At 41.2% G+C, this 21,634-nt stretch overlaps 1 protein-coding gene across 1 annotated transcript in view; it reads right to left on the bottom strand.

Moving 5' to 3' along the window:
* The window catches only part of LOC311245423 (long-chain-fatty-acid--CoA ligase 1-like), a gene marked incomplete at both ends in the record, with an annotated part of 112,231 nt that overhangs the window by 51,658 nt on the left and 38,939 nt on the right, over positions 1–21,634 (bottom strand). The window lies entirely within an intron of this gene.

Here is a 21,634-nt window from a genome sequence, read left to right as displayed (position 1 = left end):
GAAATATGATACCGAAGAGCCTCCTCATACAAATTCAAGTCTCCATGGAGATATCAGGGCAGCAGCTCTGAACGCCCCATCTCATTTTTGTGGGGAATTTGAACTTCCTGCTTGGAATGCTTTGAAATTGAGGTCAATGGAATCTCCTCTTTATCAACGCCTCAGCGCCCAGAGGTTTCACTCACAGTCATCGGATGCCAGCGGTCTCCCGTGAGGATAACCATGTGTACTATTTTGAATGTGTGGTGGAATTGGGTTAGGGTTGAAGTCAGAATCGCTTTATTGCCCAAATACAATACACTATGGTGTTTTTTCGAAGGTATAGCAGTATTTGATGTTGCTTAAAAGGTGCTAATAGATAACCTTTTTATGTAGAATAACATTTTTTTTTAATAATACATCCACAGAACTTTTAGAAAGTTGTGGAATAAGATGATTGCTTTCCCCCCAAAAAATACTATTAGTTTAACCCCCAGCGACGAAGCCAAGCCAAGGGTCCAGGCGCTCCCCAAGCCCAATGAACTCTGCTCTCTTCACAGTCTCCCCTCCCTCCTCTTCTTGTCTAGCGATCTCTTTCTCGATCCTCCACACTCTCTGAGATATTCTGAGAGAATTGTTGAATATCTATCTACACAAATGTTCTAGAATGTTTGATTATGACATCATACCTCCTCAAAGCCCCCAGGACTAAGCTGCACACCATGGGCGATCGAGCCTTCCGCTCTGCCGCACCCATACTATGGAATGCTCTCCCCATCCACCTGAGAGCACCACAATCCATAGAGGCTTTTAAAAGGGGCCTAAAAACATTTATTTTTAAGGCTTTTGCCTGAATTTTTCTTTTACTTTTATTTTTTACTTCTATTCATTTGATTATTATTTTATTTTATTTTACTTTTATGTTCTTCCATTTCATTGGTTGTTTTATTCATTTTAATTGTTTTATTCATTTAACTTTTTATCTTTATCTCCTGTAGCACTTTGAGATTCTCACAAATATAAAGTGCAGTACAAATTGAATCTATTATTATTATAATTATTATTAGTATTATTAGTAGTATTAGTATTATTAGTATTATTATTATTATTATTATTATTATTATTATTATTATTATTATTATTATTATTATTATTATTATTATTATTATTATTATTATTATTATCATCATACTGTGACATCACAATGAAACATGTTGACACACAAATGTTCTAGAATGTTTGATTATGACACATGTTTGACTTCATTTGAATAATATAAATAATGTATGATATAATATAATGTAATGTAATATTATATATTATAATATAATGTAATATAATATAATAAAGTATATTAGATTTAGCTTCCATTTGAATAATATAGAAATAAGTCTAAAAACATGACATTCTTTGGGTTACGAATACAACGGTATGTTAACCACTAACGACCGCCCACCGGGGGCTGTTTTTTTCACAATCTAATATAATTATTATTCTTTAATTTTTTTTACAAGTCGATTATTAATTTCAATATAGAATATTCGTTGACAGCCCTACAAGTACAATTAGTTACTGCACACTACATCACCCCTGAGTGGAACATGGAAAGCCAAACTTTCCCCCACTGTACCGAAAACCCGTACCGAACCTTGACTTCAAAACCGAGGTATGTACCGTACCGTGTTTTTTGTGTACCGTTACACCCCTAGTGGGTGGTGGTGATGGTGATGATGATGACATTCGAATTCTAAATCAACATTCGAATTTTAAAAAAATTATACAAATTTAAATTTCTTTTTTTTTTAATATTTTTCTTTTTTGTTTGGTCTATTCAATCTGTTTAGCTACAACCTTATTTTCACCTAAACGAGGCGAGCCGGCCTCGGAGCTGTACATTTAATAATATTGATCTATATGTGCAGTCGGCCTTGAGGCAAGTGCGCAGCCAGGGACAGTCTAAAAAGTGCAACACCGAAAAGAGACACTACAAAAAGATTCAATAACTTCACTGTCATACAGTGTATAGTGTCACCAAAATCACTGCACACATCATCAATGGTATCCTATTGGTTATACTACAACACTTAGATTTGGAAAAAATGCTTTTTCATAATTCTGGGGATTTTGTATTGGATAAAAACATTAAATATCTTCACTCTTATAGAGTGTAGTGTCACCAAACTCACTTAACAGACCAATTTTATCCTACTGGTTATACTACAACACTTAGATAAAAAAAATGCTTTTTCATAATTTGGGGGATTTTTTATTGGGGAAAATAGTATAAAATAGTTCACTCTTGTACACTGTAGACTAGTACCATCAAATTCAGTTAAAAAAAGCATTGCAAAATCATCACAGTAGAAAAAAAAGATTGCACATCGGCGGAAAATATTGCAAGTAGATCATGAGAAACAGAAATATATACATTCGAAAGGGAAGAAACTGTACATTGGAGGGGGTTGGGTGGGGGCGGGGTTTGGACATTTACAGGGGCCAGTTTTTAATTGCAGCCACCCGTAGGTGCTCTTTGAGAGCGGTTTTGAAGGAGGGTAGGGATCACATTATTTTACGGGTGAGGGTAGGGCGTTCCACATTGTTGTGGCATAATTGCGAAACGTGTTTAGTCCCTTGTTTGAGCCGAATCTGGGTTGAACATGATTTGTGGAACTCCCTCTGGTGTTGTGGTCGTGGTATGGTCGTGGTATTCACTGACCTTTGGGAAGTATTTCGACATGTACATGGGTATCTTAGTGGTGTAGTGTATCTTGAAGACCAGGCCCATTGCAAGTTGCTGTACTCTGTCGTCTACTCTAAGGCTGCGGTTAGACTTTCGTTTCGTTTTCAGATGAGTTTCGCTTTTCCAGGTCGCAACGTAGCGGGAGGCGAGTCACACTTTCGTTTTGTCACCTGAGCACAGTGATGTAGTACACTGCCAAAGCAGTAGGTGGCAGTAGGTGTCGAACATGAAGGCAATTTTCAACCAATCAGAACTTGAATGTGCCAATACACTTCCTGCAAAGAAAATGTCAACAAGGCGGGCGTCGCCATCTTTGCCTATTTACCCAATGCAGCACTTCTTTTTCAGCAAAGTGTAATAAAAGTGCAATAAACAAAACGGATACATTCACTGTGTGTTCTGCCTCTCATTTGTTGATGAAACAAAACTAACATCAACACAAGTGACCACCAAGAGCGGATAGTTTAGTCTCAAAAAGGATCGGCAATGTTGTTAGCTACATTGTTAGCTACATGCTAACGTGACTGGAATATGCCAGTATAACAGTATAGCATTGTGGCTAGAAGCTAACGCTAGCTCACGTTAACCACCCAGCACCAAACTGATGATATCGGGAGCTATCAGTAGCTAGATAACATTAGAGACAACGCTGTGTGTATTAAACAAAGGTGAATAGATGACTGGGCCATTTTGTTTAATGCTTGTTAAGATTGAAAGAGGAGCTTGAGCTAACAGGGTCTGATAGCTAACGCTAGCTCACGTTAGCCAGCGGCAGTGCTCATGCAATCGGTAATGCTAGCAGAATGAATGGATGTAAACTTTATTTAACATATTGCATAATGGGTACAATACAATACGGCTCAATACAAACAATTGTTAAGGGAATGCAGACTGTTGTAGCTTGGACTGGGGTCCTTATAACAATAACTTGACAACACATGGTAGCTGCAGCTATTTGGGACAGCTCTGTTGTCACCGGAAGGGCACGCAGATGGTATCTACTGCGCATGGGCGTTTTCGCAACAACGGCTCCGCGCAGATTACACGACATGTTGTCGGCGAGTTTTGGCGCTACTCCAAAACGGAAAACACAATTTAGCGTTTTCAGTAGGGCCACAACGTATCCGGCATTTCTTTTTAGATTTATCTTTTTTTTATTGGAAGAATTAGTACATATTTATACATTTCATTTATCAAAATTATACAACTTCCATTTCCTTCCCCATTCCTATCCCCTAATCCCACCCATCCCACCCAGTGAGGGCGACGACAAACATACATGAAAAAAAAAAAAAAAAGATCAAATAAAAAATAGACATTTAAATAATTAAACAAAAGTACAGATGTGGCAGACAAAGCTACGCAAAAGAAAAATGAAGTAAAATTAAAATAAAACAAAGATAAAACAAAGATATTTTTATATATACATACCGTAATAATAATATATAATATAAGTGTTACTCTCCATTTTAGTAGCGTAATTTCCAGATGGTAAAACAAATAAAATGGAAAGTAAATTTAACACCCTTAGCAGACCACCACAATGCCATCTCCCCAGCCATGTGTGGGCTAGCAGTGTCATGAAGATAGATAGGGGGTGGAGGGGGGTCATGGGGTCCCAAGTTTGGATGGAGTCATATGGGTTTTGAAATGAGATAAGAAGGGCTGCCATGTTATGTGGAAGATATCCGTGTGGCCTTGTGTAGTAAATCTGATTTTCTCTATATGTATAAGAGACATGACATCCCTCATCCAGTGTAAGTGTGAAGGGGGAGTGGCTGCCTTCCAGTTGAATAGGATGAGGCGTCTGGCAATGAGTGAGGCAAAGGCCATGGCATTGGATTGCCCAATAGATATTGCAGCGTTTTCCGGTGTCAAGCCAAGTAGTGCAATAAGAGGGCATGGGTCAATATTCATAAAAAATATGTCTGAATAAGATTTAAAAATGGAAGTCCAGAAAGGGGCCAGTACTGGACAATGCCAGAACTGTCATGATCCTAGGCCCGGTCCTGGCTGGACTGGGCAGGATGGTAACATTGGGCAGTACCCTCCACCTAACTTTGGGCAATGCCCTCCATCTGACATTGGCCCTCGGCCTGACATTGGTCTACCACCCTCTAGTGGTCACAAACAATTGGTGCACGCTACAATGACAAGTATCTTGACCACTGTATTAACAATAATTCATTGTGTAATCAATGTGGTGTCCTGGTGTGTGCTGTCATTGTCTTTCCCTTCCCTGGTGTGATGTCATGCACTGTTTTGGGTTGTTAGGAGTTGCTTTTGTGTTTAGTTGTGTTTAGTTGTTCCTTGCTTATTGTCTAGGTGTTGTTTGTGATTCTGTGTTGGCCAGGTGTTCTTAATTGTTAATTAGTTGGGGTATATAGGGTTCTGTCTGTCCTCCCTTCGGTGTGGCGACATACCTCCAGTTACCCCCTGTTCCTATCCACGTCGTGTCGCACCGTTCTCCCTCTAGTAAGTCTTAGTGTTTGTTGTTTTGTATTGTGAAGTTTGTTATATCGTTTCTGTATGTTCCTTGTATTGCACTGGATTCTACAGTAAACACCCTTCTCCAAGCTTCACTCCTCGCCTCTGCCTCCTCCATTCCTTCCCTTTCTGTATTATTGCATTCTACCTACCCCATTCGTGACACAGAACATGAATAAGTGAGCCAGGGGCTTGGTGACACCGGTCGCATGTGGGATCCATGCCAGGATTTATCTTCGCCAGTCTAGTCTTTGACCAATATAGACGGTGGAGGAGCTTGAACTGTATCAGTGAATGGCGGGCACATATTGAAGAAGAGTGTATTCGGGCAAGAGCGTTTTCCCATTCTTTGTCTGTAAATTGATGATTTAGATCGGACTCCCAGTTTTGTCTTATAGCCAATACTGAGGAGGGTAGGGATAGGGATATGATGTTATATAGTTTAGATATTGAGCCTTTGATTACAACCTTCACCTCCAAGATGCGATCGATCAAAGTTTTTGGGGGTGTGTGGGGGAACTGGTCAAATTTGCTCTTAACAAAATCACGTATCTGTAGATATCTGAAAAAATTTGTTTTTGGTAAGTTAAACTTTAGGGACAGTTGTGTGAAAGACATAAAAGAACTGTCTTGGTACAAATCATAAATGTTCAGAATGCCCTTCCTAAACCAGTTGCTGAAGGTTTCATCCACCATAGAGGGAGGGAAAAGGACGTTTTTGTGGACAGGTGACAACTGTGACATGGCGTGGAGACCAAAGTGTTTTCTAAACTGGGACCAGATCCGGAGGGAGTGTTGTACTAAGAGGTTGTTGGTATACTGGGCGGTTGTGACTGGGAGCGAAGAGCAGACTAAGGATTGCAAAGATGTTCTAGAACAAGATGCCCTTTCCATGTCCACCCATGCCGGTACCCACTGACAGAGTCCGTAGTGGGAGTGACTCCAGTAGAGAATGCTGTGAATATTTGCAGCCCAATAGTAGACCAAGAAATTGGGTAGTGCGAAGCCTCCCTGTGATTTAGGCTTCTGGAGGGCCATTTTATATATTCGGACTGGGCGTTTGTTCCAAATAAAATCTGATATTGCCTTGTCGAGGGCTTTGAAAAATGACTTTGGAATAAAGGTTGGAATATTTTGAAATAAGTACAGAAATTTCGGTAATGTGTTCATTTTCACAGTGTTCACTCTGCCAACAAGTGATAAAGGAAGTGATGACCATCTGATAAAATCCTGCTTGGTGCGCTCCAGTAGAGGGGTGAAGTTGGACGCTATGAGATTAGAATGTTTATGTGTTATCGTTATGCCAAGGTAACGGAAGCTGCTTGGGGAAAGCTTGAAGGGGAACCTAGAGGGGGGGATATTTCTAGCTAAGGAGTTTATGGGGAAGAGTTCACTCTTGTTTAAGTTTAATTTATAGCCAGAAAAAACACCAAACTCGTGTAGTATGTGGAGGACACGTGGAAGTGTGGCCGCTGGATCCGCGATATACAACAGGACATCGTCCGCATATAGCGAGATTCTTTGTTCCTGTCCATTTCTAATGATGCCTTGGACATGGCGGTCCTTGCGAAAGGAAATAGCTAGTGGCTCGATCGCTAGTGCAAATAGTAGCGGAGAGAGAGGGCAACCCTGTCTTGTACCGCGTTGTAGGGGGAAATATTCCGAAGTCACATCATTTGTTCGAACTGATGCCACTGGAGAGGAGTATAAAAGTTTGACCCAGGACACAAATTTCTCGCCGAAACCGAATTTCTGCAGAGTATAGAATAAATAGTCCCATTCAACCCGGTCAAAGGCCTTCTCTGCGTCTATCGCAACAACGACCTCTGCAACGGGAGACTCGATGGATGAGTAAATTATATTCATAAGGCGCCGCAGGTTGAAAAAAGCCATTCTATCCTTCACAAAGCCAGACTGGTCTGGATGGATAATACTTGGTATAACGGATTCCAGTCGTCGAGCGAGTACCTTTGCCAAGATCTTTGCTTCATTGTTAAGGAGAGAAATAGGACGATATGAGCCACAGTCTTTCGGGTCCTTATCTTTTTTTAAAAGCAGGGATATTGAGGCTTGATAGAGAGTCGGAGGAAGCGAGCAGGATTGAAATGATTCCTCAAACATTGAAGCCATAATGGGACATAACTGGGTGGAATATTTTTTTAAGAATTCCACTGGGAACCCGTCTGGGCCTGGGCTTTTCCCACTCTGCATCATAGTTAAAGCCTGTTGACTTTCATCAGCGCTAATGGGCTCTTCCAAAAGAGTCATTGAATCATTGTCTATGACTGGTATATCCAAATTTGCGAAGAAACTATTCATGAGAGAGGGGTCTTTAGGGGAATCAGAGGTATATAGTGAAGAATAAAATGTTTTGAATTGACCATTTATTTCCAATGGGTCCGTATAGATCTCTCCAGTGGCAGAGTTAATTTGCGTGATCAAATTCTGAGCGGTGCGGTGTTTTAGCTGTAGTGCCAGCACTTTACTAGGTTTATCACCAAATTCAAAAAAGGACTGGCGTGATTTGAGTAGAAGCTGCTCAGCATGACTGGTGGAAAGGAGGTTAAATTCCGTCTGTAGGGTCACTCTTTCATTATAAAGCGAAGGTGTCGGAGAGACTGCGTATGAATAATCCAATTTAATAATTTGGTCTGAAAGTTCAGTGCGTCTGCTGTTGCGCAGTTTATTACGTCGAGCACAATTAGAAATAATTTCTCCACGGAGAAAAGCTTTAAGAGCTTCCCAAATGATGGACATAGACATGCCAGGGGTAGAATTTACCTCAATAAAAAATTTGATCTTAGTGGACAGGAACGATGAAAATGAGTCCTCAGATAGCAATAGTGGATTAAGTCTCCACGGCCTGAATGATGGACATTTGTCCGGGAAGGCTAGCTCTAAGATTATTGCTGCATGGTCTGAAATAACAATGCTATCGTAAGAGCAGGAACGCACTTGAGATAGAAATGTGTTGTCAATAAACAAATAATTAATTCGAGAATATGTATGATGAACTGGTGAAAAGAAAGAGTACTGTTTGGCGGTGGGATGAAGGAAGCGCCAGACATCTGAAATACCGCATTGTATCCGGCATTTCTATGTAATAGGGACATCAAACGTATTCAAAAACGTATAAAAACGAGCACAAAAACACTGTGTGTAACAAGCACCTAAGCCATCCTAGTCAAAGTGGGCAGGGGTGATGTGGGTTTTAGGAGTAAGGTCAAGCAGTAGTCTGACCAGTTTGTTTTGTGTTGTTTGTAGGCTTGTTTTTAGCTGAACAATAAAGTATAATATATTGTGTGGTACCCTGTCAATAACTTTGGCAGACAGGGAATATAATACAAGTTTCAAGTTTCAAGTTTCTTTAATAGTTGTCATACAGAAGTACAGAATACTTTTATACAAAATGCTTCTTACTGTTACGCTCCAGAGACTGTGCTAGACGAGATAAGTATCAAATAACATAGTATAGCATGTAAATTAGAAGTAGAAAATGAGGTCACAGTGTTCAGTATAGACATATGTACAATGTTCGATGCAGAATAGACGTAACTGAGTTACCATATAATATACAATATACTATGCAGTGTACTAATATACAATACTATTATAGTGCAAAGCAGAAATGGGATGAGGTACAATTTAGGTACAATTTACAGTAAGGTGTACGAGTTGTAGTGCAAATCCTTTATCAATAAATATAAAGTGTGGGGAGTGGGTGCTACAGTGTGTTTGTTTAAAGTGAGTGTGTGCGTGTGGATGTGTGTGCTATGTGTGTTTGATGGTTGTTGTGTAGTGTTCATTGTTCGTTGAGCAGCCTGATGGCCTGGGGATAGAAGCTTCTTCTGAGTCTTTCTGTGCTCGCCTTGAGACTCCGGTATCGCTTGCCTGACCGCAGCAGTTCAAAGAGGCACTTGTTCGGGTGGCTGGAGTCCTTAATGATTCTCTTAGCCTTGCCCCTGCACCGCTTGTTGTAAATGTTCTGGAGGGTGGGGAGCCCCCCTCCAATTGTGCATTCGGCTGAACGTGTCACTCTTTGTAGTCTGCTTCGGTCTTGTGCAGTGCTATTCCCAAACCAGGAGGTGATGTTGCCAGTCAGGATGCTCTCTATTGTACATGAGTAGAAGTTCTTAAGGATCTTCTGACTGACTTGGAACTTCCTTAGGCGCCTGAGGAAGTAGAGGCGTTGTCGTGCCTTCTTCACAACACTGTTAATGTGTGTGGTCCATGTTAAGTCCTCGGATATGTGGGCTCCGAGGTACTTAAAGCTGTTCACTCTCTCAACCGGTGCCCCGTCGATGCTGAGGGGGCTGTAGTCCTTGACCCCCGACCTCCTGAAGTCCACAATCATCTCCTTTGTTTTGCTGACGTTCAGGGAGAGGCTGTTTTCCTGGCACCATCCCGCCAGGACCTTGACCTCTTCCAGGTAGGCCCTCTCGTCGTTTGCAGAGATCAGGCCCACCACTACTGTGTCATCAGCAAATTTGATGATTGTGTTGCTACTCTGCTGAGCCACACAGTTGTGTGTGTACAGGGAGTAGAGGAGGGGACTCAGAACACAGCCCTGGGGGGCCCCTATGTTGAGGGTGATGGATGAGGAGGTGCAGTTGCCTGCTCTCACCACCTGGGGTCTGCCCATCAGGAAGTCCAAGACCCACTGGCAGAGGTCATAGTTAATTTTCAATACTTAAAAAAAAGTCCTCAACTATACTTTTTCTCTCTCGATGGATACTGTAATTTTGATTACTGTAGTTTGCCTGGTATGTAGCCTTTGTTGGTGGCTGCCCCACCAATGTTTTACATATAAAAACGCCACTGTGCGTGCACATGTGTGTGGGGGCCTCCACAAGAGTCTGGCCCAGAGGCCTCTGAATTCTTAATCTGGGCTTGAATATGGTCTGATATTAACATTCAGTATTGAATATTGTCTGATTCAATATTAACATTCAGTATTCAAGTAGAACAGCTAGCTAGCCATTGTGGACACTCACCTTTCCACAGCAAAACGCTAGGCAAGGCACCTTGGTTGAGAAATGCAGGCTTCAATCTGTGTTGTAGAATACAGTCTATCTATCCTGTCTCAAGATGCACAATGAGATCTTCTTCTTCTTCTTATTTGAATTTCCGGGAGAATTGTTGAATATATATAGAACACAAATGTTCTAGAATGTTCTATTATGACATCATACTGTGCCATCAAAATGTTCTAGAATGTTCAATTATGACATCATACTGTGAGTCTGTGACATCACAAATGTTCTAGAATGTTCTATTATGACATCATACTGTGACATCACAAATGTTCTAGAATGTTCTATTATGACATCATACCAGTGGCGGCTCGCCACTAGGGGCGCACGGGCGCCGCCCCCCCTTCAGGCCCCTGGTTATATGAGAGTAGAACAAGAAAATTTATCTTTTTGTTTTTTGTTTTATAGCCCTATAAATAATATAAACATGTTTAAAATGAATAATCGTTTTCAGGAACAGGAAGTGACTCACTTTTCTTTAATTTTTTTATTTGTTTGTATTTCTCGGCCCGGGCTAGACGCGATAGCGCTCTGAGTGCGCGTCACTGTTCGATCGCTGTATCCGTCACAGCCAATCAGTGCGTAACGCGTTGTGCGTTGAAATATGACTATTATGTTGGAATCCGTACATGTTTGCAAAATGTTTGGTATAGCGCCCCTAGTGGCGAAGCATCCACGAGCCGCTACTGAGACGTTCGTTCACTCATTCATGGTGTCTTCATGAAGAAACACACTCCTCAATGTCAGTTTCAGTATTTAATAAAAGACAAAGATGAAGACACGCTGAAACAGACAAGACAACACACTCAGCTGACAATGTGTAACATGAATACATAATAACACTGTGGTAACACATAAATATATATATCTGTATAATGCATATAATATAATATATATAATATGTATGAACAGCAATAGTGCAATAAGCATCTCACATGAATGAGTGAACGAACGTCTCTGCCGCAGGCGAGTGAGGGAATGAGGACTAAGATGGCCGCTCAGTAATAACAGCGCAGATCAAGGCATGTCCGGTTGGGTGCTGGTAAGACGCTGCCCCCTAGTGGCCGGCGATAAACTCTTCACAAATGTTCTAGAATACTATTGTCATCATACTGTGACATCACAAATGTTCTAGGATGTTCTATGATGACATCATACTCTGACATCACAAAGGAACATGTTTGAGTTCCATTTGAATAATATAAATAATATGTTTGGTAAGGCTGTCCCCGAAGCCTGTTTTTGGGATTAAAACGTCGTCAGGGTTCTTCGAACGGACGTTCGAATTTTCGCTTTTTAATAAAATAATTTAAATTAAAAAGATTATTCTAATTTTTTTTTATAATATTTTTTTTTTTATATATCTTTATTATACTAAATCCTCAATTTGAATAAAGTGATTAATCTGATTAAATGAGTCTTTTTTCTTTTATTAAATCAACTTTCCAGCCCCCTGTCAAATGATGTCAACTGTCAACCTGAATTAACATTCAGTATTCAATATTGTCTGATTCAATATTAACATTCAGTATTCAAGTAGAACAGCTAGCTAGCCGTTGTGGACACTCACCTTTCCACAGCTAGAAATGCAGGCTTCAATCTATGTTGTTTAGTCTATCTGTTCAGTACTGTTCAGTACTGTCTCAAGATGCACAATGATATCTTCTTCTTCTTCTTCTTCTTTAGAATTTCCGGCAGTGTAGACGCATCATGGCATATTACTGCCCTCCGCAGTTCTTTTGATGAGCTCTTCTTCTTCTTCTTCTTCTTCTTCTTCTTCTTCTTCTTCTTCTTCTTCTTCTTCTTCTTCTTCTTCTTCTTCTTCTTCTTCTTCTTCTTCTTCTTCTTCTTCTTTTGAATTTCCCGCAGTGTAGATGCAACATGGCGTATTACTGCCCTCCTCAGTTCTTATACTACGCTAGTGGTTTGGTTTCCATAGTTAGGCCTCTGGTAAATCAACTTTTGATTGTTTACACTCTTCTTCTTCTCATCTTCAAAACACATTACTATCGTCTCTATCTCCTTCTTCTCTGCTCCTCTTGCCTGTCCAATACTAATAAATACAATAACGCTATATCCTCTGATACAACTCTGACGCGTGCAGAAATGTCAGCACTGACTCTGTGATCAGCTGGTGGTTCTCATTATCCATGCCAAAGAAAGATCTAAGAGAGAAGAGACTCCCAACTCGACCAAACTTTTATAAAAGATTTCCCTCTCTTTCCTATACCTTTCACATTCTAGGAAAACATGCCTGACAGTTTCAGTCTCTCCACATTCACACCGCCCATCTGGATGTTTTCCCACAATGCACAAGGTACTGTTCAACCCACAGTGTCCCAGCCTCAATCTACACATCTTCACCCTATCGCTCCTAGACCCATATCCATCCACCTTGATTTTGACCCGAGGCTGCAGAGAGAAATAGTGCCTTCCCTTGGTCCCCTTTTCCCACTCAGCCTGCCACTCAGCCTCAACTCCTTTCTTTATCTTCTCTCTGAGTTCTACTCTTCCCATTGAAATGCCTATCTCTTCCTCCCTTCCCAGGCTCTGTTTGGCAAGGGAGTCAGCCATCTCATTTCCCGCAATCCCAGCATGCCCCGGAACCCAACAAAACTCCACTGAACAGCCTGCCTTCGCAATCCTATATAAAACCAACATTATTTCCTGAATGAGATCAGGGCGAGCTTTAGACCCACCTGCACTCAGAGCCATCAGTGCAGCAGCCGAGGCAGCCTCACACACACACACACCTCCATTCACCTGTAGAGAAACAAACAAGCACACACACAAACCTACCGTGTCTGCTGTGCTGTCTCTGGACTTTGTCACTCTGTCTGTCTATGCGTCAGATGTTTTTTTATACAGAGATTGAGAGAGAGAGAGAGAGAGAAAACCAGTTCATTATTTTCCCCGCGACAATTATTGTTCTCCCTTCGATTATTTTCACGCAACCTCAGTTCAGTTCACTACCTGATCACCCTACTTCAGACAAACGTAGATCTCTTATTAAGAAGATTACAAATGTACAACACATTTCGTCGGACAAAACACTGGCTATATATGCTAGCAACATAAACAAACGATCTGACTTCATCTTGGGGCGAGTGGGAGTTCATGTTTATTATTATTGAAAAGTTCTGTATTTTTAAAGCCGTATTTGGGGGCAATTAACCAATGGTAGGCTTTTTAATTTAATTTATTTTTTGGGGTAAGAATTTCTTATTTCGGTAAGAGTGCTCTCGACCACTCTTATAATTTGTTCTTGCCTGAGAAAAAAATCAACAATAAGAAAACGTTGCTGAATTCCAGGTATGAACAAAGAAAGAGGAAATGCTAGTTAAGAATGAAATCTGTTCTTATATCGCTTCATGCATGAGGCCCATTGAGTGTATTTCTGTGAAAATGCGCGTGGTGCACGCCTCTGAATCCAACCAAAGCGAAAACGATCGCTTCCAGCCCGCGAGTCGCGCGCCCGCGTGTGGCCGGTGGGCACAACTACGTCCGTTAGCATGGGAGCGAAAGTGAAGCGCTGGGCACCCGCCTGCCCGCCTTCGCGCGCGGCTGGTGTGTCTGCGCTGTTAGTCTACCCTGGTATATGTAAACTGGCAGATTATCAATAAATATAAAATGTGCGTATACTAATAAGATCCAAGGTGCTAATGAGTGACGTCAGAGTCCTTGCACGAGAACAGTTCTCAAGTTTTCCAGCCGTTAGTTCTCCAGCTGTTGGCCAAGTCCGTCCTTGGCCCACGGTTGGGTTGTGGAGCCTGATGGCTACTGGCACGATGGACTGACTGACTGATGCGCTTTGTGGTGTGGTGTGTGTGTGTGAGTGGGGGGGGGTGTTGTGAGTCTATAACTGATAGCTAGCTCCTCATAGAGGGGATGGGAGGGCTTCTCCAGATCTATCCAGTCCAGTCTCCAAGTGGAACTTCCTGCTTGGAATGCTTTGAAAATGAGGTCAATGGAATCTCCTCTTTATCAACGCCTCAGCGACCCGAGGTTTCACTCGCAGTCGCGACACGTCAGGTGCCAGCGGTCTCCCGTGAGGAGGATAACCATGTGTACTATTTTGAATGTGTGGTGGAATTGGGTTAGGGTTGAAGTCAGAATCGCTTTATTGCCCAAATACAATACACTAGGGTGTTTTTTCGAAGGTATAGCAGTATTTGATGTTACTTAAAAGGTGCTAATAGATAACCTTTTTATGTAGAATAACCTTTTTTTTTTATAATACATCCACAGAACTTTTAGAAAGTTGTGGAATAAGATGATTACTTTCCCCCCCAAAAAAGACTATTGATTAATTCGTTTATTGTAAAAAGATATGTTGGCGCCAAGATTAATGTTGTTGCGTGGATGTATCCTCCCTTCCTACTTCCCATTTCCACACGTGGAATTGGAAAGATTGGATAAATGACATGCTGGTGCTCTAGTGCAGCATCTAGTGGCTGAATGTTATCGATAACACCTTTAAGGGGAGACACTGCAGGTGAATAGGGTAAAAAAATTAACTAATAGATATCACAATGAAACTTCCCCAGTTGATTACTTATATTAAGACAAGACTTTTTTGTATTACAAGTTTTCTGAAATTGTATGTTTAAATATGCAAATGAGGCATGATCTACTTAAATATGCACTAATTTGCATATAATTCCAGGACAGAAATCTGAACATTGGATAAAGCCATTTTCAAAATTATAGTTTCATTTTGTTGACATATTAGAGCCAAAGGTTATTACAGAGGGGATTTTGGATATCTCTTTTTATCACTCCATAAATCAGAAAATACTCCATTCAGTCAATTTTTATGGTAAAATTCCATATTTCGCCATGTTTTTAGGAATAAAATGTGATATAAATCAGGGTATGAATGCGATATCAACAAACCCTTCTGTAAATACCTTCAGAACATAGATATGAATAGAACTGGAGGGTTTGGTGTATGTGAGTGCTACTGAAGTGGAGATTTCTGGCTCAGAGTATGAGGAAAAACTCTTAAAACTAATTTTTTGGAAAACGCCTTCAAAGTTCTGTATTGTAAAATGCCATACTTTTTTTTTTTAAACAGATATTTACAAACACAATACCTAATCAAACCATTAGTAATAGACAACCTAAACACATGCCTGATAACTGAATAATAATAATAATGATGTTATTGAACTGAACAGAACTACACACACGCTACAAACAGTGTAGTACAGTGTAGTACCCCCTAATAGGCAAAAAATATTTGAATAGATATCACTATGAAACTTTCCCAATTTGTTATGTACATATAAACTAAGAAAAAATATATTGCAAGTTTTCTGAAATTTATGTTTATATATGCAAATGAGGCACTTCCCCATTAAATATGTGCACATTTATGGATGCAATAAGGCAAAATGATGTAAAATAAACAACTAAATGTGTGTTATTGACGTTTTATGGTCACTAGTTTCATAGAAGACATGTTTAGGAAGCAAAATATAACAAAATCTCAAAATCAACAAAAAAAGTATATTTGACTATTCACCTGCAGTGTCTCGCCTTAACTCATACCTCATTGCACCTTACCCTAAGTTGTACCTCATCCCATTTCTGCATTGTACTGTATATTGTAACTCAGTTACTAATTTTTTATAAAGAAAATTCTACTCTGTAGTGTATATATGTATATTGAAAGCTTTTGTTTACGTACTTTTGACTTTCTATTTTATACTTATCTATTTTTATCTAGCACACTCTCAGGAACAGAACAGACAAAAGCATTTCATATAAAAGTATTCTGTATTTTTGTATGACAACTAATAAAGAAACTTGACACTTGAAATATACAGTATGTATACTTTTTATAATATATATCATGGACGATGCTATAGTAAAAATCAGTATAGGGCTGTCCCGATTACCATTTCTTTGGACTTTGAGGCTTCAATTAGTAATTATCGAAGCTTCATTCTTCTCACACAAATGTTTCAATGCGGTGCAATTTTGAGTTTTTTATCCCTCAATTTAGTCTTACAGACAGGAAGCAGTGGCGAATCCTTATGGAAGCCAACGGAAGCCATGCCTCCCTAATATTAAAATATGAATTAATATCAAATATGAAATATGAAGAAAAAAAAATATATATATATATAATTTTTTTTAATATAGTTTACATTCTTTTTCATCTGTGCATCTGTGTTATAATTTTTTTTTTTTTTTTAAATGTCTCCCTCTTCTCCTTCTCACTCCCTCCAACACACTGTCAGCCTCACTATGCTCACTGCAGCAGGAGAGGAGGCAGATGGTAGGTCTCTTTCTCCAGGCTTCCAGCATTATAGAGTCCAAATCCGATCCTAGCCAATCAGATTCGAGCTGACTGCCACACCCTAAAAGTTTAAAACGGGGCTGAGAGGAAAACACTCAGCATATTTTCCCCTCTGCACTCTGAACATTGTATTAACCCGTAACTGTTCCCACGGGCCGAATATTGCCCCGATCCTCGCGAGATTAAATCCACGGGGACCTCTCGGCGTGCCGAAGCTTTTCCTAAATCACTTCCATCATCGAAAACGAGGGGAAAAGGTCGGCTCGCGACCCTGAAAATGTCGCGTGATTTTAAAAACGCTGTATTAAGTGAGCCTATTATGGGATCCACGCGAGCTTTCTATTGTGGAAACATCTGGGCGTCCCGCAACTTTTACTGATTCACATGTAGCCCCTAAAATGCTTAGAAAAGGAAAACAGAAAGCGTGGAATAAACTCGCCGAAACGGAAAAGTGTCCCACGGGCGCGCCGTGATTCCGATCCGCGTGAAAATATTCACGGCCATAGAGGAGACCGTGGGACACCTTTTTGCAACCGAATATGTGTCTCGAATTTGCTCCCACGCGGCGCGCAAAATCGCGCAAGGAAAAATCTGACCAAAAATTAACCAATGCTCCAGCAGTATTAATGACCCTGATGTAAACAAGACAAACGTCTTTCTCTGGTCTGCATCCCCTTATACAATTGTGTGTATTGAGCCGTACTGTATTGTACCCATTCTGCAATCTGTTAAATAAATAAAAAGAACGTTTGACTGGCCGCCGAGCCATACTGTAGTGTACATGGTGACTGCTTGACTTAAAAAAAAATAAAATAAAAAATTATTAATAAAAATATTTAATAATTTTTTTTTTAATAATTTTTTTTTGGCTTCCCCTGTTATTTTACCCACGCGACGCCACTGACAGGAAGCAAAGCCTGATGGCTCTTTTGTAACTCCTTGCCACAGACATATATTGCGTATCCTTGTAACTGGTAATCACCCAGGCTTGCAAATACATAGAACATTTGCTATAGATATATTTGTATGCAGAGTAATCATTACAAAAATAATTTCTATTTATATGTCCACATTGATTGAATTGAGTGTGAATTGATCCCAACCCTGCTACAGAAGACAGATGATGTGGATGCAGGTGAGTAAAGATACATCTTCAAGAGAAAATGTAAAAAGAAAAATGTATTCAGAAGTTTAACTTTTCCCTTCATCTTATCCAAGCTGAACAGATCCATTGAGACACGTTGGAATGTTGAAATGTTTACTAGCCTTTAGGGCTGTACCGAATGCTTCGAAGCTTCGATCATAATGTTGACATTCGAATTCTAAATCAACATTCAAATTTTTTATTTTTAATAAAAATAATTTAAAAATATTTTTTTTTATCTATTCAATGTTTAAACCAATGGGGGGTTTCTTCACAGTTACAAGATTAGTGTAGCCTAATCTTTAACTTTAAAGATTAGGCTACACTAACATTATACTATAAGACGTCAGTCACCATCACTTTCATACCAACGGTGCCCTTATTGGATTATTTATGTTGACGAAACTGATGAGTTATATTCATTAAAGAAAGTGTATTTAATAAAAGAAAAAAATACTAATTTAATCAGATTAATCACTTTATTCAAATTGAGGATTTAGTTAAAAAAAATAAAAATAAAAAAAATCTTTTTTCTTTTTTATGAAGTAAATTTTTTTTTGGTAGACATTCGAAGCTTCGTTCGAATACTTCAATCGAAGCTTCGAATGTTAAAAAATGACATTCAGTACAGCCCTATTGACATCTATGACCTTACCTGCTACACTTAGGGTACCTGTCTAGATAAACCCAACTTCCTTTATACTTACCGGTCATATAAAACATTTAAAATAAATATTTCATGTCAAAAAAATATTTTTTACTTCCGTTTTTTTGTGCCCCCCCCATACTAGCTCTTGCCCTCCCTGTGCCCCCTTGTTTAAAAGTTCCTGGAATCGCCAACTAACCTGATAACAAGATAAACTTACCTGAAATAGGCGCTGCAGCCACACAGGATGGCCTTGTGGGCGTTAAACACTGTTCTGTTTCGTATTCGCTCTCGCTCGGCATCGCTCTCTGCACTATCTCGCATATGTGCACGCGCACTGAATAAAGACCACAAATGTACCTTTAATCCCAATATTCGTCTGACCACACCCCTATCAGCTTACCCATATAAGCAGGGGTGGGGCCACCCACTTGCCTCCTTCTCGCTTTCACCACAAGGAAGAAGTGCCTCGGTAGATCCCCACACTTGACACCATGCTGGAAGAAAGGATTAGGAGCAGCTTTGGGAAACAAGGATACGTTGACATCATATCTTTATTTTCTCTCTCACTATTTTCGAGAAAATACGGCGATATTGTCTTCGTACTGGAGTGTCTGGAAGATGATGATCATTCTAAAAATCCTCCACCGGTTTTCGTATTGGGAGTTCGTGCCGCTACATGCTTTTCCAACTGCAGTCCTTGCTGTGTGCTGGTTGCGGTAAAGGCACAGCTGGGCTGTAGGACGCGCCGCGGTTGTGAGACGCGGTGGGTTCCTGGTTCTGGTGAGTTATGTTTGCTGGCAGGCTTCACTTGTCTGTTAGTGCTATGGGGGCTACTTGACGATGTTTATGAAAACCGGCCCCAGGCTAGGGTCCTTTGTTCAGTCTCCTAGACGACAGAAGACCTTGGTCTGAAGCCATTTTAGTTTAACTAGTGGGCCGCGACCATTAACACTGGTGATCCCTGTGTGTTCTGGACGAGTGGGTATCTCTCTGTCCCGTGTTAAGCCCCTTCTTTCATATCCAAATGAGAGTATTCCTTCACAAGGAGATATGTGCATGGATGTGCGATAGCGGCAGATCCATGTTCAAGTCAGCTACACAGGCCAGTTTGGTATTGTGCTGATTCCGTCGGGTGTTGGTAAAATCACCGTTGTAAAGCAGTGTTGACATCTTGTTTCTCTTTTCTCTTAAAAAGTGAGGAGAGGTTCAGAACGGCGGCCTGTCTGGGTGAGTGTTATGTCATTGTATACAAGTTCAGGTGATAGCTGCTTAGCTTACGGTTAGCCAGTCAGCTGTTAGCTGCTGCGTTAGCCTGCTGGGATCGCTGCATGGCCTACTTAGGTTGGGCCTACTGTTAGCCAGTCAGCTGTTAGCTGCGGCGCTAGCATGTCGTGATCACTAGGTAACGTTAGCTTGCTGCTATAGGCCAAGGCCTGGCGCGGGGTAGCTTCAGCTCCTCGCGCGCCGCCGCGAGCTCGCTTCTGGTCGCGTGCACCGTTAGCTCGGCGTCTCGCGAGCAGGGGCAGTAGCGCCCGAACGGTTGGAGCGGCCGTTAGCTTAATGCTACTCTGTTGAACGTGCTTTGATTATAACATGTTTTTAAACACTCTGGACTACGACGTCGTCTTTGACAGGAGATGTTCGTCGACCCTGCCCTGAGCCAGGACGGCAAGGTTGCGTCAACAAAGAGGACTGTAGTGCGGGTTGGAGCGGCAACGCTGCCCAGTTCGAACAACACAGGAGCGGCTGTGTTCCTACGGTGTCTGTGACTGCACTTCGCTGATCTACGTTCCGGGTAGGACAAGGTTTGACCAGACCTTATAACACGTCTTCTGGTTTTACCTTTCTAAATGTTTTGTGAATAACGATGTTTTCCCAAAACGTGTGTTGCTGCAATGCATTTAGGATACGACGCGAGTTATGTGTGAACTGTCTTTGTCACTGGCAGTTAGCTTCTCCGTGCAAATCGGGTTGTTACAGATGTGAAAATGATCTGGTTGTTGTGTGAGAAACATCATGTGTGTTTATATGTACCGTGTACTCACAACTAAGGTAACTAACCTATGAAGCTATGCTTAGTGACAAGTGAGTAAAAGAATGTTCTTTTCTCAGCCTGTGATGACAATGAACAGTGTTCACATATTAACAGGTTTTCCTGTTTTAACTGGCCGTATTAAGGGTAAAATAAGAGGATTGTGTTTCCCCCCGGTTCCCTGGGGACTTTTTCATCCTCCTATCAGACATGTTGCACTACATTGTGTCTTTTGTGTGGTAGGGATGCAATGTAACCCTTAGCTTGATTGCTGAGGTTGTGCTAAAACTGCTGGAGAAACTTTATTTTCCTAAAAGAAAAGATTGTTTGGTCGCTGTCGTGTGTGCTTAGCAAGGCCTGTGGCCGATACTAATCGAGAATTATGTATTCTCTCATTATGAAAAACGGCGTTCCTCTGTAGAGTGTTTTTGCCATTTTTTGTAGGTGATGATGGGTTGTGTGTGTCATGTGACCTACAACTGGGTTGGACTGGCCACAGAAGCACATGTGTATGTTGGACCGGGGCTCTTAGAGCCCTCTCTATTCTGTGTTTTTTCCTTAGTAAAAATCAGATAGCAGGTTAGCTCATGCGCTGTGTGGAGCTGTCAAACGCTTCATAGAGCTGACTATGACTGTGTCATATTCTCTTTTTGTCATTACATCGTATCATGGGTGTGGGGTCGTAAAGGGGTGAACTGGTAACCTTTCCTCTCCTCCTTGTTTCTGTCGGTCAGGGGTACACCCCCTGACCTACAAGGTTCCCGTCACGTGGCGGTTCGGCACGTTACGGGGGGGGGGGGGGGGGGGGTAGGGAGTTTCCTGGTCCCACGGCCTGGTATATTGGGCGTGTGCACCGCAGGAATTCCCCCGCCATAGAGTACGTCACCGTGCGCGTCTCTGTTGGTAGGACTTCCGTGTGCTGTTCAGGTCCATGTGATGGATCTGTTTCAGGGGGGTGGTCAGGGCTCCTCCTCACCAAGCGCCTATTTCGGGCCTTCTGTGAGTTCGGACTCCTTCTTCCATGTGAGGGAGCCTCCATCAGAGTACAGAGCCTTCCTCCTCAGATTGTCAAAGTGAGTGGACCCTCTAGAAGGTGTCCTATTCTATTGTATATGTATTCGATTCAATTCGATTATTGAGTGTGTATGGGTTCAGTGCCTCTTCCCCGGAGAGCCCTAAAACCAATTTTTTACATGGCTCGAGGTGCAATATATTCTTTTCAATCTGTACAGCTCGCGTGGGAAGTCTCTCTGGGGATCCCCG

This window comes from Notolepis coatsorum (genome assembly GCF_963971535.1).
Source record: "Notolepis coatsorum genome assembly, chromosome: 18".
NCBI classification, from domain to species: Eukaryota; Metazoa; Chordata; class Actinopteri; order Aulopiformes; family Paralepididae; genus Notolepis; species Notolepis coatsorum.
This window is presented reverse-complemented; position numbering and strand designations above follow the sequence as displayed.